The sequence below is a fragment of the Vigna unguiculata genome, chromosome 4 (genome assembly GCF_037176805.1).
Source record: "Vigna unguiculata cultivar grain cowpea cultivar isolate G323 ecotype 2 chromosome 4, ASM3717680v1, whole genome shotgun sequence".
NCBI lineage: Eukaryota > Viridiplantae > Streptophyta > Magnoliopsida > Fabales > Fabaceae > Vigna > Vigna unguiculata.
Genome location: NC_140795.1, coordinates 18,449,579 through 18,462,261, shown reverse-complemented (window position 1 = coordinate 18,462,261; position 12,683 = coordinate 18,449,579).

Below are 12,683 nucleotides of genomic sequence, written 5' to 3'. Positions count from 1 at the left end.
AAGGAAGGTAAATGTTTGTGATTATGATCCATTTATTTATTATAGTTAATTAAGTTCATATCTTGATGTTTTTTAACATGTTTTTTAACTATTTGATTGGTATTTTAGCTTGTGGTTTGTAACCGTTGTAAAACAGACTACATTGTTCAAGTTAATGGTTTATTGAGATCAAGACATCGCTCTCGAATTAGAGTCACTCCATTTAGGTGGTGTGTTGAGATGGTGAAACCATTGGATATCAATGGAGTGTTGTTAAAACATACTCTTAGTCGGTATGTCCTTGAACATGAAAGTATATGTATCAGGCAACATTTGGTACAGTTGTTTGTTTTAGATGTTTGTGTTTGTTTGGGTTTGAATGCTATTGGGGTTGATGTAGAATTCAATAGTGTTGTGTGCGGGGTGATCGAGTCATTATTAGAATATCAACCAATAACAATAGATGACATTGTTAATAGGATATACTTTTATTTACAGAGTGACGATGACGATGACAATGACAATGTAGACAATGTTTGTCATTTATATTTGTTGCTATGTTTTGCTCTTTTGTATTTTTCCAGGACTTCTAGGACTGTGACAAACATGCCATTTAGATTGTTGGATAACCTTGACAACTTGAATCAATACAACTGGTCAAGGTCTGTCCATAGGTTTTTGGTTGAAGGTTTCAATCGTGGTTACCACACTTTAAGGCAAGATCAAAACACGTCTACCATAATTGTAGCTGGGTCAGTGGCTGTTTTGCAGGTATTTATTATTTTAGCCAAGTTGTATTTTGTTAGCCTTGTGTTTGTGAAGTTGATGATTAATTAGTTCCTTAATTTTTTTAGCTTTTGGTTTGTCGACTACTTTCGTTAAGGTCTTATGAAGGTGATGTTATTTTCCCGAGAATTTTGAGTTGGTCGTCCTTGATGATTAGGACTCATGGAATCAAATCCGCATTTGAATATAACAAGGTATTGTATTGCATTCGTTTTACTTTAGTTGATTAAGTTCTATTCCGTGTACCAATAAGGTATAAAGTTTGGACATCATTATGCAGGTTATTCTTGGTTGGAATTAACTAAAGAGGAAAAAAACATTGATGTTGTTCATGATGCCTTAAATATTGGTGAATATGACATCCAAAGAAAGGAATAGATGACATGTCCTTTACTGAATTCAAGCAATGGTGCAAAAGGAAGTTGAAAAGAAATTATTGGGTCATTCGTCAATTAGGACCAACTGAGCAGTATGGAAGAAGAGTATGCCCGTGGAGGTGAGGAACTTGATGCATCTTTCTTTCATCAACCTCTAGCCTTTTCATTTCATAAAGGTGATGCCTTTGATGTTGAAGAACCTCAATCATGTAATTTTGATCAATTAGAGCAATGTACTTCTGAATACAATCATCATGGAATGGAAATTATTCCCATTATTGAACTAGAAAAATGTTCATTAGATGTAGACTTAACTCAATTGTATCGGATTCTTGTCTCAGAAAATGACAAGTAAGTTACTGTTGTGGATATAAATTTCATGATTGTATTTTCACGGTTATATAGTGTTAATTCTAAATTTACACTTTTCAGGAAAGTTGTGGTTGACATAAATCAACAAATACTAACCACAATTGAGTGTTGGGGATTTCATCCTCGTGGAAAGCTTTGCAACATGGTAATGTCCTTAAGTCATGTATATTTATAAATTTGTTATTTTGTCTACTCAAATTACATTGTTGCTTTCAAATTTTGTCAGGCCATTTTGTTTGCTTGCAATACCTTCATGTATAGACAAAGAAAATTGAATGGGTTGATCAAGAGAGTTGTGTTTGGTCCTCTGTATAAGGTATTATAATTCTTATTGTTTTTTAAGTTTTTATATTTGATGGATGTTGTTGATGATGATTTATCAAAATTTAATTGTGAAATGTTGAATGTAGACCGCAGTTGTAGAAGATAGTAGAAAGGTAAAGGCAAAGAGACGCCAATGGATCTTAGGGGACGCGTGGGCTGGTTTCAGTACACGATATATTGACAGCAGATTTTGTAAGAATGAAGATTTGTAATTTTATTTATTAAATAGTAATTGTGGATGTTTAGTGATTGTTTTTTTTGGAAGGTATTTGCTTCTATAATCCATGAGCAGCATTGGTGGTTATATGCAATCAACTGTCGCACACACCAATTTTTTGTCCTTGACTCTCTTGGGAGGACACGACATGGAAGAAAAATAATAGACAATGCAATTGTAAGTTTACTTCTTAATATAATTACTGTAGTTGGCAAATTCAATTATTCATGACTAAAATGTATGTTGATTGTAACATCCCGGTCGGATATTACTAATTTAAGTAATAAAAATTAAGAAATATGATGAAAACCTCATTTATTATACTTCGCTTCCCAAAAACGTGGAAAATTTTATAACATTTATTAATCGGATGTTATCCAAAAATCCATAATTTATGAAACTCCAATACAGTATCCAAATTCACAAATCAGTAAAACACTATTTACAAATTTCATAAAAACAATAATGATAAAACTCCAGTAAAAGATTTTCCCAGTTAACCCTCTCTCCGATGCTATGCTTCATCAGCACCACCTGCAACATCATCTGCTCCCGTGTAACGCATTACACGATCATCGCCAAACACAAGCAGATAGGGTGAGCTCATAAACAATTAACATATAAGTTAATAAAAAAAATTTAAGATACACCCATCTATTTTATTCTAGTTAATTCTTGGCCCAAACCTTAATCCCCAAGGCTTTTCAACCTTCACAACACATAAATAATTAGCCTCGGATTCAGAGTTTATGATGCTCACACGAACCTGCCCGCTCGTGGTCCTGCCTCTACGAACCTCCCCGCTCGTAGTCCTGCTCTACGGACCTACCCGCCCGTAGTCCAACACACGTGATCCACCAGCTACGTACCTTCCCGCACGCAGCATCTCTCAAGTGTGAGCACGGAACATACGAACCTACCTCGCTCGTATCCTCACACGAGAGTAACATGATATGAACCTCCCCGCTCATATCATCACGTGTTCACCACCATCCATGAACCTACCCGCTCATGGCACAGCATCCCCTGATCCAAGTTTCACAACACAACATGATAACGAAAACAACCAAAGCACACCTGATGTGACCCTAATAAGGCTTATAGCAATGGGCCAACGCCTGGGCCCAATCTTTTTAATTTCTTTTATTTTCTTTTATTTTTAATTAAATAAAGGATGTTCTAATTGGGCTTGTTTTGTTAATTGCAGCCAAGCCAATTATTGGAAGCATGTTGCATAATTTCCTTTTATTGGGCCTGCGCCCAATTACTTTCAGAGCTTCTGCAGCCCACGCATTTCACCATACCTCGTCAGCACGTTTTCCTTCAACCACAATGGTATCTCGTGCAGCACATTATGCATGATGGGGTTGTGGAAAGAAGAGCATCTGCATAATGTTGGAGTGAGAAGCCGGCAATTGGGCTTCGTCTTCAGTCAGCCCAATTCATTGTCTAGCAGCAAGGAGGTGTCTCTGCTGACCCGCATTCAGTGATGTTTAAGGCAGCCCTTTCACGTGAATTAATTCGTTCAGCCTCCAACCAGCCAAAACTTTTCCACCTTTGTTTTGTGTTGGAGCGCCGTTAGGGTTCTTGTTCGCCCAACCTTCTTCCAGCCCAATTCCTTCAGTTGCAGCGAAGGTCCATAACATTCACGCGTATCCAAGTTTCACAACACAACATGATAACGAAAACAACCAAAGCACACCACCATACACAAGGTACATACTCAAGCTGGTCTTAGGGATTCCAATGCTTCCACAAACCTGCCCGCTCGTGGTCCAACTCTACGAACCTCCCCGCTCGTAGTCCAACACACGTGATCCACCAGCTACGTACCTCCCCGCACGCAGCATCTCTCAAGTGTGAGCACGGAACATACGAACCTACCTCGCTCGTATCCCCACACGAGAGTAATAGAATATGAACCTCCCTGCTCATATCATCACGTGTTCATCACCAGTCATGAACCTACCCGCTCATGACAACATCAAGCATATCCCAGACCAGGACCCACACCACAAACCATGCAAAACATATCACAATGCACCCTACCACTACACCATCACCTAGCGTAGCCTAAGCGCCGCTAGGCGAAATGGCAGTACAGACCGCCTAGCGGTTCCACATCACCGTCGGGCGCCACAACTTATAAGACATTCTTGTTTCATACTATCGCTTGGCAGTTCAGTCTACACCGCTAGGCGCTACACCAGTAATGTGACACTACTGGGTTTTAGGTACTCTAATTAATTTCCTAGAATTCAACCATTTAATTCTCAAACATCCAGAAATCAACATACACATTCATATATTCCAAATTACAACATCACAACACATATGCATCTTTCAAGTATAAGCACACATTCCTCTCTTTTATAATTCATATATACTTACCTCTTAAATCAATTCCAACACACACTTTATTTTCCCCTTCTCATTTTTCCAACCCTTTGCATGCTTACAATTCCATTACATTTAAAGTATGATTATCATGTTCCCATACTTTTCCAAAACCCGTCATGATCATGCAACACTCGGTCATAGTGATATCATCAATAGTGGCCTTATTCCCACGCTTATAACATCTTACATTCGAGCTAACATATATAGGTTCATATATTCAACATGTCTCAGCAAGCTGATGAGTACGTACTTTTGCCCTCATTTAATGTTTAATTCTGGGTATTTAATTGAATTTATGTGCCTAAAGAGTGATTTAATTGATAATTTTGATAATTAGGTTGTTTGAGCTTGTGTGATAAAAATGTCTTAAAAAGTGATTTTTAGTTGCATAAATTATTTTTGGATATTTTAACGTTTGTTGATGCAGCTGAAGTTAAGTTTTAAGCTCATTTAGAGGTGTGGAAATAAATTGATTAAAGCTTCATGACACCTTAAAGATAAATCAAAGAATAAGAAATTATCAAAAGCACAAAAATTCAGGCCAAGCATTACATGAAGACGGCAAGAAAAGCTTGAAAAAGTGAAGAAGTTTGGCTAAACCAAGAAGAGAGGAAAGAAAAATTGGACCTTGCGGTTTTCTTTATTTTTGTGATAGAAGATAATTTGGGAAAATATATCTTTAGATATTTTATTTGATATTTTTAAATAATTATCTTATTTAATTATATCATAAAATATTAAAAGATAATAACTACCAAATATTTTTAAATATGACAAGATCTTCTTGAATCTTTTTAGTTCCACAACAAACAAATATATCTTGAAGATATTGGATTATTTAGAAGATAATTTAAGGAGATTGCAAAGGGTTGATTTGGAATATTAATACAAATATTAATTGGTGATAATTTATCATATATCTTTAAGTAATTAATTAATTTAATTATATTAGATATTGATATTATCAACCAATTATATTTGTCAAATAGTCTATATCTCTCCAAGTATTTTTAAATATTTATATTTATCTTTATTTCAAAAGATATTTGAGAGATTTTAGCAACAGAAAAGCTCAGTCCAATTCCTATATAAAGAGACCAAGGGAGAAGTAGAAAACAAGCTCGGCACGTCGGAATTTAGGAACCCTTAGGGGGACCTAATTTCTTTCTTCTCTCCATTCTTCTATTTTTATTTTGTATTCCATGGATTGCTAAACTTCTTGGGGTGATTCCATTGTAATTTCATTATGGATTCTGAGGTTAGAATGAATTAATTTCTTTGTTCTTTTTATTATTGTTGAGGTTTTAATTTATCTATGTTTTTTATCTTTGAATCACATAAAAAGTAATGATTTTAGATCTATATGCATATTGATCATATGAGTCAAGGGTTTTTAAATTTAATTGAGACTTTACTTTGATTTTATTTAGAAACTTTCATATGATTAAATGAGTTTTTACCAATAATTGAGACTTTACTTTGATTAAAGGTATTTACTCTAACGAAAATTAATTGAGACTTTACTTTGATTAATTAAGCTTTTTATTTGGTGAGGAGATAAAAGAATAGACATGATTAGGCATAGTAAAATTTGATTGAGACTATACTTTGGTTGAATTTACTGTGGATAATCTAAAAGTTCTCACTTTTGATTGAGACTGTACTTTGGTTAAAAGTGAGAATGCCAACAAATTAATTGAGACTTTACATTGATTAATTTGTAAATCTATAACAATAATTAATTGAGCAATAATCTTTAGATAACCGATGATGAATCTATTTTGAAAAAGCAATGGAATCAATCTATTTTCTTTTCTATTGTTTTTATTTCTTTTTATCTTTTAAATTTTATTTCTATCTTTGTTTATCTGAATCCCCTATATTTTTTATTTTGTTTGACTAACTCATTTGTATAGATTTTATAAGAACTAACTTGTTAAAAATCAATTCCGTGTTCGTTGGGAGACGACTTTGGGTTACTTTACCCTTACTATCTTGTTGACTACTTTCTTAACAATACTGAAGTTGTTATAAATAAGTAGTATTAATTTGATCGCGTCAACGACAGCGTTATCACAAGCACTACCAAAAACATACTCATCAATCATGCATCAATATATTTATATATATACATTCACCAATCAAGGCCATACCAGCACTTGATCACACTCAATCATCCATTAGTAATAATACTATTAGGGAATTCAACAACCAATCATGAGTGACGTATATCTCCCTCTTCAGGCATCCAAAATGAATCTCCACCGTTCAAAGTGAAGAACAACATGTTGTGAAACACCTTAAAAAATTTAACCTAAATCGGACGGTTAACGAAGCGGGAAATGCAGTTTCACGAAAACTGCGCAGACCAGAAAAATCGGTGGCGCCTGGCGGCATGAAACTACCGCCGGGCGATTCCTGTTCCACGAAAAGTACGAAAAATAGCGTTTTTTGTGAATCAGAGCACCATGTCTCACTGGTATGGCGCCTGGCGACCAAATGGGTGCCGTCAGGCAGTTCCTGCACCTGCGAACCTTACCTCCTTCACAACAACTCTAATTTCCATCAATTTCTGACTCTATAAGATCCGATTATATCTTTTAGGATTACAATTCATCTCTAACACTTTCCATACGCGAATCCATTCATATTTTTCCATTTAGATGTGTGTCGTTTTCGAAATCCCCAATTCATCAACCTAAAAAGGGTGTTCTTAACAGTTCTCTCAAATTAACTCTAATTGATAGTGAAATTCCCCAATTTCTTTAGTCAAGTATTCAATTAAAAGTTAAGGATCCCTTTCCTTCCATTTAGAATCCAATCAGAACACTCAAAACACCAAAACCGAACCAAAATTGGTCCACGTCGCCTGGCGGGTGTTCATCACCGCTAGGTAGTTCAAGCAAAACCCAGAATCTGGGTTGGTCGTCACACGTCGCCTGGCGACACAACGCTCACCGCCAGGCGGTTCCTCTCTGGAACCCAGGAAACAAGTAAAAATTGGATGAGTCGCCTGGCGGTAGTTCATCATCCGCCAGGCGGTTTCTGGAAAATTCCAGAAACACGAATTATACACAGCAGGGTATTGTACATGCATCAATTTAATCATACAGTTCATGAAATTAAGCAGTACACAATTAAAGGTACAATTCCAGCTCCCCTAACCTCTGATCCTCGCTCCAAACACGGATTGCACGTGACTTTTAATTCAAACTCACCCTTGCTCTTGCCTCACTCTTCCACAATGGTTTCCCACTCCAATTCTCCTCTACAATTCGTGCCAATCGCCCAGAAGTTTGTGATTTCGTATGCACTCCCCTGTCTCAAACTCTTAATCCCTTAATTATCCTCTCTCACTCTAATTCATTCCACCCTTAATTTCACTTAACCTTTTAAAACGAAAATTACAATAAAAGTGTGTGTTAATGTCTACTCAATATCCCTCACAATGTATTTTTCCAGCACTCATGGCTGCCTTCTTGGCTACTAGGTTTTCCAAACCTTTTCACATTCATGCCAAAGGAAAAATTGGCAAAAAGAAATTATTTAGTTCTCAACAAGGTTTGAACCCACACCCATGCACATACCAAACCAAGGCCAAACCATTCAACCAATCCAGATTTCATGATAACTCTTACAATTCTAGGAATTTATCATCACCCCATGCATTCAATATATAAACACACAAAAACGCATAATTTAAATAACACCCAAGTGGCACACATAGGACTCGAACCCAAGTCCTCACACACAATAAAATACTCTCAACCACTTGAGCTAGTACTTTTCCATGTCATAGTTCCTCACATTAACTGCTTTAAATGTTTCTATTACCCGCCATAATTAAATAATTATTTAAATAACTATTTAATTTTCTCGGGTCTTACATTGATATTTTGTACTGGCTTTTTTTAAGGCCTGTAACATGGAGATTTTATTTGGTTTGCTTTGAAATGATTCTGATGCTGATAAACCTAAATTTGAAGTCCTTACCCAAGACCTTCCCCTTCAACCCAATTTGTAAGCACCAATTTTTGTCTTACATTTTATCCAATATTACTATCTTCATATGATACTGTGATTTAATTTATGTTCACATATTTAGAGATATGATTGTGGCATGATAGTGTTGAGATATATTGAGTTGTGGGATGGTGAAACAATCTTTGATGAAAAAAACTTCCCCGCATACACTTCTATAAGTGCCTTTTATTGAATTTCGTTTTGCTCTCATGGTATTCACTCGTTATAATTTCATTTACTTTATTCCATACCGCAGGAACAACTTCAAGCACTCAGGCAACATTACATATGTGATTGGTTTATGGATCCCGAAAATATTCATCGGAATTACTTGCTCCAAGTTTTAGATGTATATAAACCTAAATAGTTTTTGTTGAAAACAATTGTAAAATATGATTCGAATATGACAATTGTCATTCAAACATTTCACTTTTGATTATATATGTATTAGGGAGGGAAATATTTATCCTCCTGTGCTTTCCATAGCCGTCCACATTAATTTGGTTCCAAAATTCAGTGGTGGTTACTAATTAATGTTTGTAAACTTTCATCTTACTTTGGAAAACGTTAAAGGAAAATTGTATCCCAAATTCAATTACAATTAATTTTGTAAGAATAAAATGGTAATTGGAATAAAGTTCCTTTTCTTTTTTGCAAATTAATTTTACGAAAAAAATATGTGGGTTTCATATTAATTGTTCTGTACATGCAACTTCACTTAAAAAATGTAGCAGGGTTGTTTTCCCAGGAATGCCCTAAGATAAGGTTTAAAATAAGTGGAATGTGGACTGTCCCTATTGTGCATAGGTGGCGTTTTCCCTTTTATCGAGGGCTGAAAAGTTGGTCCATCACTTGTCAAATATGTTACTTTTTATCTCGTGCATTAACTCGTACGTGGGTTACAACTTAATTCGCTTCGAATTACAATGTAGTCTTGAGACTGATCCAGGTTAGTATACATATGAATGTTAATTCAAGAAATAATGGAATGGTAAAAATGATTATATGAAACGTCTTCCAAAATCCACTTAAGTTCATACACATGTTGGTGTGGCTCCCTTTCAATGAAATCAATGATGATAAGTTTTTATTGAAATGTATTGAATAAAAAATATCCTCGAAGTGGATCATGCATTGATTATAAAATCAGTTGGTCAATGTACAATGAAGAAATCATCCATTCAAGTGTTAAATGTTTAATACGAAAGACTCATTCACCATACCTATGGCACAACAAAAATTACAATCATGTTTAATCCAAAAGAGGACCAACCCATGGCCACATGTTCTAAATACTCCGTACAAAATAATAAATTTGTGGACAACTCAGAGATGTCATTTATAGACACATGTTTCATGTAACGATGTTTGTTGATGCCATTTCATTTTCAAGTGCCCATGTCATCAAAATAAAAGACCAAACCATCGTCATTCCTGCAAAAAAATTATTTAATGAGTGTTGGGTGAATCTGGATACTAAATTTTCTCTTAATACCACAAATAAGAACGCCATGCATAAGTTATTTTACTATACCTAAAAATTTGTTCCTTGTGACACATTTTGTGTTTGATGTGTAGTATTTTGAATTGAAGTCAAGAGGGAAACAAATCCACTACACTGGACGTGTTCAAACTGCCAAAAAAAAATTAAGTAAAATTACTATATGTTGGCAAAAGCAAATACAAGTCTAAATGCTGAAGCAAGATTTTGATGATGATAAAAGAAGCCTAAAAGCCATCTGGAAGTCAATATGAAGAACATGTGTTGTTATGTATAAAGCTATCTTGTAAAGTGTAATTAGAATAGTTATAATCAATACGCAAAAAGAAAATTCTGGTATTTCTCGAAAAATCAAAGTGATAATCGGTTATCACTTAGGATAATCGATTATCCTGAGCTGAGTTAATTTTTTCACGAAAAGCACTGGAATAATCGATTATCACCTCTGATAAATGATTATTTGTTCAAAAATTTGTTTTCAAAAAACACACTAGAATAATCGATTATCAATTGTGATAATCGATTATCTTGGTCAGTTGGGCGCGACTATTCAGCTTTTGACCTAATTTTCAGAACCTTTATTTAAGGAACATTAGAGTTACTTCTAACTTACCTTTTTGAGAAGGTAGAGTGCTAATGCTGTGACTGCAAGAGAGTTCTCTTAGTGTTCTTAAAAGAAGCTTTGAAAAACCTAGTGTGGGTAGAGCGATAACTTTTCCTGAGAGGTTTTCTAGGAGATTGAGTGCTGCTGCTGTTGCTAGGAAAGCTAAGGTCAAGGTTCTCTGTGTGATTCAGAGAAAGGTGTTCATTGCTTGTGTGTTCAAGAGAGGTGTTTTCTTTCCTTACTCTTTTTATTATCTGATTGTAAATCTGATATTTGTTAGTGATTTAGTTAATCTTGTTTTTGAGAGATTAACAACTGGACGTAGGGTCTTTTGATCCGAACCAGTATAAATACTTGTGTTCAATCTTCTTCTCTATCTCTTTGTTTCATCTACTATTATTTTTAAAGGAATTAATATTTGATTTAATTGATAAAATTTTGGAAAAATTTTAAAGTATTAATTTTACCACTTAAAACCAATTCACCCCCCTCTTGGTTTTTGTTCAAACGCTTAAACATTTCGCTGCGCGATACCAACAATTGGTATCAGAGCTTGCTTTGATAGTTGTTCAAATTTTTCGAAAATGGTTGGACAAAATCAAACTTTTGTTGAGGGTGCGTCTATCAACAAACCTCCTCTATTTACTGGTGAAAATTATCCTTTCTGGAAAGTTAGGATGCAAATTTTTTTGGAATCTGTTGATAGAGGTATTTGGGATGCTGTGTTAAATGGTCCATTTGTTCCTGTTAATATTGTAAATGATGTGCAGGAACCAAAGCCATTCTCGCAATGGACAATAAACGAAAATAGACGCGCTCAGTATGATGTAAAAGCTAGAAATATAATTTCATCAGCCTTAACCCTAGATGAGTTTTACAAGATCTCAGTCTGCACCAGTGCACAAGATATGTGGGAAATATTGCGTGTAACTCATGAAGGAACAAACAATGTGAAAAGGACACGCAAGAACTCCTTGATTCAAGAATACGAAATGTTTCGGATGCAACACGGAGAAACTATCTACGATGTGCAGAAACGATTCACACACATTGTCAATCATCTCACAGGTCTAGGTAAAACTCTTGATACTGATGAATTAAATATAAAAATTCTTAAATCTTTGAACAGAACTTGGCAGCCGAAGGTGACAACCATCACAGAGTCACAAAATCTTGCGACAATGACGATGGCGGCCCTATTTGGAAAGTTGAGAGAGCATGAGCTTGAACTGGGCAGACTAAATGAAGAAGAAGATATTGGAAGAAAGAAGAACATTGCCTTCAAAACTGAAGTGGTTAAAGGCAAAAAGCAAAAGGAAGAAGATGATTCAGATGACGATGAAACTCTTAGTCTTATGATTAAGAAGTTTACAAAATTCATGAAGGCCAAAGGTAAAAATCAATTCAAGAACAACAAGAAGGATAATCAAGGATCATCCTCAAATTTTAAATGCTACGGATGTGGAGAATCTGGACATGTCAAGGCTGATTGCCCAAATTCAAAGAAAAGTGAAGAGAAGAAGGGCAGAAAATTCTTTAAAAAGAAGGCATACAAAGCATGGGAAGACAATGCCTCAAGCTCATCAAATTCTAGCGATTCTGATAATGGAGAAGCAAATCTATGTTTGATGGCTAATCACGATGATTCTGACAGTGAGGTAAATTCTACTTGTAATGAAAATGAGTATGATGATTTGTATGATGCTTTTCAACAATTACTTCTTAAATCTAGTAAATTGGATAATGCTCATAAAAAGTTAAAATCTGATTTTAAAGATTTGCAAAGTAAATTTGAAAAATCTCTTGAAGAAGAAGAATTTCTAAAAAATAAAATTTCAATACTAGAAAATAAAGAAAAAGAAACGGTTGAATGTGCTTCATGTAAAAGTTACATGTTTGATATATGTATTTTGGAGAAACATCTTGAAGATGCCTTAGAAAATAAAAATTGTGAAAAGTTTGATCTCAAGAAAAATCCAAATAAGTCCAAGCATGCTCATAATCATGATTTAAAAAATAATACTAAAAGAACTCGTAGAGTTTGGGTAGAAAAAGGAACATCTCATTCTATGAATACATATGCATGTACTGCTACATGTT